We start from the raw sequence: 7,804 nt of genomic DNA, 5'->3' as shown, positions 1-7,804 counted from the left end.
CTCGGCACAGCCTGAGAAACTAGCTAGCCTGAAGATAGAAAATAAGCCTACCTTGCCTCAGAGAAATACCCCAAAGGAAAAGGTAGCCCCCACATATAATGACTGTGAGTAAAGATGAAAAGACAAACGTAGAGATGAAATAGATTTAGCAAAGTGAGGCCCGACTTTCTGAACAGAGCGAGGATAGGAAAGGTAACTTTGCGGTCAACACAAAACCCTACAAACAACCACGCAAAGGGGGCAAAAAGACCCTCCGTACCGAACTAACGGCACGGAGGTACACCCTCTGCGTCCCAGAGCTTCCAGCAAGCAAGAAAAAACAAACAAGCAAGCTGGACAAAAAAAAACAGCAAACAAATAGCAAAAGCGGAACTTAGCTATGCAGAGCAGCAGGCCACAGGAACGATCCAGGAGGAAACAGGTCCAATACTAGAACATTGACTGGAGGCCAGGATCAAAGCTCTAGGTGGAGTTAAATAGAGCAGCACCTAACGACTTCACCACATCACCTGAGGAAGGAAACTCAAAAGCCGCAGTACCACTCTCCTCCACCAACGGAAGCTCACAGAGAGAACCAGCCGAAGTACCACTTGTGACCACAGGAGGGAGCTCTGCCACAGAATTCACAACACCCATTCAGATGGAGATGTTTATTCTCAGCGAGGTAAGGCAAGTTTAGGCCCTGGTATAAGAGAGATGCCGTAAAGGGGCTACCAGGTACACATAAAATTGGCCATTTTTATGCGCTAAAAGCTCTCATTTTTCATATTTCTAGTGCAGTAATGCAGTTCAAATTTCGGGTTTTCAAGTTTACATGTTTTAGCGCTGCAGTGTGCTGCCTTATTTACTTAACTATATACGAGTTGGCGACTCTAGGTTCAGCACCTGTTCACACTTAGTCTATGTTTGGATGTGCAGGTCAGGTTTTTGAAATGCATTCTTTAGCCTTCTGATCGTGCACTCCGCCTCCTAGCCACAGGTGTTTTAATTACAGCAGGTCCAATACCCCTCCATAGAGAGAGAGAATTTTAGTCTAAGAAGAGGTTTCACATGTACCCATTCAGATGGAGACGTTTATTCTCAGCGAGGTAAGGCAAGTTTAGGACCTGGTATAAGAGAGATGCCGTAAAGGGGCTACCAGGTACACATAAAATTGGCCATTTTTATGCGCTAAAAGCTCTCATTTTTCATATTTCTAGTGCAGTAATGCAGTTCAAATTTCGTGTTTTCAAGTTTACATGTTTTAGCGCTGCAGTGTGCTGCCTTATTTACTTAACTCTGTGGGGGCCAGACTGCACCGGCGCTTGCGCAGTCTATAAAGGCTTCGGACAGAGTGACGCTCCCAGCGTTATATTATAGATGGAGCGGAGGTGCAATATAGGGACCAAAACAGCACATACCACTACATGGCAGACATTAAAATGGTTGTATATTACACCAGAGGTCTCAAACACACAGCTGGGGGGCCACATTGGGCCCCAGGAGCTGTATTCCGTGGCTGCATGGCATTGAAGCTCCCAAGACAAGGGGCATAACAATTGCCAGGGGTGGAATGTGGCCCGCTGACACCAGAACCTTTTTTAGCTAAATGTACATCATCAGATGCACTTTCAGTGGAAATACATTGGGGAGCAGAGAGCCACCCACTACCTGCACCTCAAGAGCTATACAAGCCCCCGGCCAATCAGAGGCCGGCAGCTGAAGTCAGCATGTCTGTAGCCAAGCAGTGCATGACGACTAGAACAGGTAGAGGATGCCACTCGTTTGGAGCGAGAACAGGTGAGAAGAAAAGTTATTTGCTTTTATGTTTGAATGCGTATGTGAAGAGCGGCAGGACAGAGGACATTATTACAGCATGGGATCCAGGACGGGGGACATTATTACAGGACTAGATGGTGGCCCGATTCTAACGCATCGGGTATTCTAGAATATGTATGTAGTTTATTTATGAAGATTTCAGAATAATGCAATGAATACACAGGATTCGGCTGGCCGGCCGCTACCAATTAGTGAAGCGTGGTTCAAATCCCGAGCCAATTCGCGGCCGGACTGCGCCTGTCGCTGATTGTTCGTGGCCGACCAGGCGCAACCAGTCAGTGAAGCCAGGGCAAGCTCCAGGTTTTTAAGGGCCCCGGGCGAAAGAGTGTCACAGCCCACGTAGCATATAACACAGCCCACGTAGTATATAGCACAGCCCACGAAGTATACAGCCGGCCACAACCAATCAGTGACGCGGGATTTCCGTGACAGACAAACAGACGGAAGTGGACCTTAGACAATTATATATATAGACGGGGAAGAACTGCAATACAAGACACCTCCTATGGGCAAGAGTGGCACTGTTTATAGAATAATGGACTCTCTTGTTTCTAATATACTATGTACGATCTCTTCAAAATTTGCCTTATTGAGTTATTGCACATTAGATCTTATTGACATCAGCGCTCATAGCATTTCATGGTGATGCTGCTCTGTGTAGACCACCAGAGTGAGTATTCAGCCTTACATGCTGGTGGCCCGATTCTAACGCATCGGGTATTCTTGAATATGTATGTAGGTCGCGCTGTGAGTGGGGGTTAAATTCCGCGTCAATATCGCTGACTGGTCGCGGCCAGCCGGGCGCGACCTATCAGTTACACATGGTTGAAATCCCGCACCAATTCACGGCCAGACTGCGTTTCCCTGATTGGTCGCAGTTGGCCGGGCACGACTAATCACCGAAGCGGTGTTTAAATCCCGCGGCAATATTGCTGATTGGTCGTGGCCTGCCGCGTAGTATATAGCACAGCCACGTAGTATATAGCACAGGAACTTCGTATATGACACAGCGATGTAGTATATAGCAGCCACGTAGTATATAACACAGCCCACGTAGTATATAGTACAGCAACGTAATATATAGCAGCCATGTAGTATATAACACAGCCACATAGTATATAGCACAGCGATGCAGTGTATAACACAGCCCACGCAGTAGATAGCACAGCCACATAGTATATAGCACAGGCACTTCGTAAATAACACAGCGCTGTAGTATATTGCAGCCACGTAGTATATAACACAGCCCACGTAGTATATAGCACAGCAACGTAATATATAGCAGCCACGTAGTATGTAACAGACAGTCACGTAGTATATAGCAGCCACGTAATATATAGCACAGCAATGTAGTATATAGCAGCCATGTAGTACATAGCGTGGGCACCATATCCCTGCGAAAAAAAATTAAAATAAAAAATAGTTATATGCTCACCCTCCGGCGTCCAGCGAAGCTGTGCCAATGCGCGCGATGCTGCCGCCAGCTTCCGTTCCCAGTGATGCATTGCGAAATTACCCAGATGACGTAGTGGTCTCGCGAGACCGCTAAGTCATCTGGGTAATTTCGTAATGCATCTCTGGGAATGGAAGCTGCCGGCCGCATCGCGAGGAGTGGGAAAGCTGCGGAGGCGACGGAAGGCAAGAATAGCATGATTTTTAATTTTTTTTTATTATTTTTAACATTATATCATTTTACTATTGATGCTGCTTAGCCAGCATCAATAGTAAAATGTTTGTCCGGGATGGGGCGACACACTGGCACTGACTGGAGGGGAGTAGGGAGGGGGCACAGACTGGAGGAGAGTAGGGAGGGGCCAATTCGCGGCCGGACTAAGCCTGTCGCTGATTGGTCACAGCCAATCAGCAACGCGGGATTTCCGTTACAGACAAACAGACGGAAGTACCCCTTAGACGATTATATAGATGGGATCCAGGTCGGGAGACATTATTACAGGATGGGATCCAGTCCGGGAACATTATTATAGGATGGGGGGCAGGACAGAGAACACTATTACAGGATGGGATCTGTTATGAAAGGCAATTCAGTACTACAATGGACATAGCGGTCAGAGCACATACAGTGATCTGACAATAACCCAAAATCATAGAACGAGCTCTGAGACGTGGGAACTCTGCAGCCCGCAATCCCTAATCCTCTCCAAACAACACTAGAGGCAGCCGTGGATTGCGCCTAACTCTGCCTATGCAACTTGGCACAGCCTGAGAAACTAACTAGCCTGAAGATAGAAAATAAGCCTACCTTGCCTCAGAGAAATACCCCAAAGGAAAAGGCAGCCCCCCACATATAATGACTGAGTTAAGATGAAAAGACAAACGTAGAGATGAAATAGATTCAGCAAAGTGAGGCCCGACTTTCTTAACAGATCGAGGATAGAAAAGGTAACTTTGCGGTCTACACAAAACCCTAAAGAAAACCACGCAAAGGGGGCAAAAAGACCCTCCGTACCGAACTAACGGCATGGAGGTACACCCTTTGCGTCCCAGAGCTTCCAGCAACAAATTAGACAAGCTGGACAGAAAAAATAGCAAATAGCAAAGAAGAACTTAGCTATGCAGAGCAGCAGGCCACAGGAATGATCCAGGGAAAAGCAAGTCCAACACTGGAACATTGACAGGAAGCCAGGATCAAAGCATTAGGTGGAGTTAAGTAGAGAAGCACCTAACGACCTCACCAGATCACCTGAGGGAGGAAACTCAGAAGCCGCAGTACCACTTCCCTCCACCAACAGAAGCTCACAGAGAGAATCAGCCGAAATACCACTTGTGACCACAGGAGGGAGCTCTGCCACAGAATTCACAACAGGGATCCAGGCCGGGGGACATTATTACAGGATGGGATCCAGGCCGGGGGACATTATTACAGGATGGGATCCAGGCCGTGGGACATTATTACAGGATGGGATCCAGGCCGGGAACATTATTATAGGATGGGGGGCAGGACAGAGAACACTATTACAGGATGGGATCCAGGCCGGGGGACATTATTACAGGATGGGATCCAGGCCGGGGGACATTATTACAGGATGGGATCCAGGCCGGGAACATTATTATAGGATGGGGGGGCAGGACAGAGAACACTATTACAGGATGGGATCCAGGCCGGGGGACATTATTACAGGATGGGATCCAGGCCGGGGGACATTATTACAGGATGGCATCCAGGACAGAGGACATTATTACAGGATGGGATCCAGGCTGTGGGACATTATTACAGGATGAGATCCAGGTCGGGGGACATTATTACAGGATGGGATCCAGGCTGGGGGACATTATTATAGGATGGGATCCAGGCCGGGGGACATTATTACAGGATGGGATCCAGGCCGGGGGACAGTATTACAGGATGGGGTCCAGGCCGGGGGACATTATTACAGGATGGCATCCAGGACAGAGGACATTATTACAGGAAGGGATCCAGGCCGGGGGACATTATTATAGGATGGGAACTAGCACAGAGGACATTATTACAGGATGGGATCCAGGCCGGGGGACATTATTACAGGATGGGATCCAGGCCGGGGGACATTATTACAGGATGGCATCCAGGACAGAGGACATTATTACAGGATGGGATCCAGGCTGTGGGACATTATTACAGGATGGGATCCAGGCCGGGGGACATTATTACAGGATGAGATCCAGGTCGGGGGACATTATTACAGGATGGGATCCAGGCTGGGGGACATTATTATAGGATGGGATCCAGGCCGGGGGACATTATTACAGGATGGGATCCAGGCCGGGGGACAGTATTACAGGATGGGATCCAGGCCGGGGGACATTATTACAGGATGGCATCCAGGACAGAGGACATTATTACAGGAAGGGATCCAGGCCGGGGGACATTATTATAGGATGGGATCCAGGCCGGGGGACATTATTATAGGATGGGAACTAGCACAGAGGACATTATTACAGGATGGGATCCAGGCTGGGGGACATTACTACAGGATCGGATCCAGGTCAGAGGACATTATTACAGGACGGACATTATTACATTATGATGGAGGGACATTTTTCAGCACTTAAAATGATGTTTCATGAAACAGCAAAAGTAAACAAAAAGTTGGTATCACTGTATCAGGAGTATAAAAGTATACTATAACTCATACGATAAACATAAAATATCTTTTTCATTATAGTGACAAAAAATGGAATAAAAATAAGAAAGTTTCATAGAAAAAAAATGTTATGAAAGAAAACAATCTCTTCCAGCAAGGAATGCGCCCGAGACCCTGTATTACATGCAGATTATTTTACAGTGAAACCCACCCATGTGCAGCTACCCTAAATCTGTAGGCGAGGAGCGCCTCCTAGTGACGACTGCAGGTAGAAATAATTTTGTCAGTTTCCGTTATGCCTGTGTGGATCCTCCTGACCTGTTCCCTCTGGGTATATTCACACACATCGGCTAAGGTGGTTGAAAGCTGCGTGAAAACACGCAATTTTGTGTGCGGTTTGTGCAGGTGAACACATTTTCATATTTCCTCTGTAAATAACCCCCCAACAAACAGCGAGTTTAGTTAACACATCTGAAAAACACCGCAGAACATTAAGACTGTGTACACAGCATGCAGTGCAGCAGACTTTCCAAACAAGAAAATAGCCGTTTTATAGCCCCAGTATTGTACATGAGATATTAGAAAACCTCACGCAGTGTAAAAAATATCAGCAGCATAAACTGAGCAGTGATGCGGATTTGTAAGCCCCCCGGTGTGTCCATTCATCCTGTGATGGGCATTGTATAGTTGACTCCTTCAGAGGGCGAACTGTGAGGCTTTTTTTGTTTTTTGCAAAGAAAACAAAACTGGTATATAGGAGGCCCGCAGGGGAAATGCCATGTGGGAACGTACCCTAAAATGGTTTCCAACATGGTTTTAAATCACTACAGTCCACGAGACCCTCAGCAAGAGTTGTGAGGACACCATTAGGCGCTCTGGATACTACAACAAAGGGCTGGATATACAGTCATGTCACAATGATATAATTTTAGCCCTTTCTGGTCCTATGTTGGACGCTTTCATGGACCATCATTACTAAATCAGCACAATTCAGTCCAGAATCTCTATGGTGGAAGAATATTGACTTTGACTTTGGGTTTGTCAATGGTTTGCACCAAGACCCTGTTCACACAGCATTTCCTCAGTGTATATGAGAGCTTCACCTGAATCCCCAGAAAAGGAGAATTTAGATCAACCTCCATCGGCCCAGTGGTCTTCTACATTTCTGTGCCAGTCAGAAAGCAGCTGGGCAGACAACTGTGTCTCCTGGCTCCTCCATAGACACTCGGCGTGGCCAAGCATTCCTGTGTTCTCTATGAGAGAGCTGATACCAGAGTCATACGGCAGGGATTATCTCACCCCTGAATAATCGGCAGCTTCAATGCCAATGGCCGGATACGTCGCTCCTCAATATCATGTCGGGAAGGAGTCGGGACACATGCAAGAGATGGTCAACGGGTCCCTCCTGAATTCAGGCACAGCTGACTTATCTAATAAGTATAGGGGCCTTTAGGGTGGTCCTACACATTCGATGAACGTTGGCAGAAGCTGTCAATTTTGGCAACACAAGCTGATCATCTGATAGTTCTTAATTTTCTCATGACAGATGTAGAGGGAAAGGATAGAGCTGTTATGCCAGATACTGTCGTTCTCCCTGGAGATAATCTGGTGTCTGAGAGGAGTCCATTACCCTCTAGTGAACATGAGCAGAGCGCTTTGCGGGACTCCGGTAGTGATACCAGGCAGCTAGACAGGAGTCACAATAATTTCTTACCTCCTGACGTCCCTAGCACTGTTTGACGGTTGTCCACTAATCTCTTACCCCATGACATCCCCAGCACAGCTAGACGGTAGTCCCGCGAATCTCTTACCTTCTGAAGTCCCCGGCACTGCTAGACGGTAGTCCCACGAATCTCTTACCCTCCGACCTCCCCGGCATGACTAGATGCTAGTCCCATGAATCT

Source organism: Ranitomeya imitator, chromosome 4, assembly GCF_032444005.1.
Source record: "Ranitomeya imitator isolate aRanImi1 chromosome 4, aRanImi1.pri, whole genome shotgun sequence".
In the NCBI taxonomy this organism is placed as follows: Eukaryota; Metazoa; Chordata; class Amphibia; order Anura; family Dendrobatidae; genus Ranitomeya; species Ranitomeya imitator.
The sequence above is the reverse complement of the archived record's forward strand: the minus strand, read 5'-3'. Positions refer to the sequence as shown.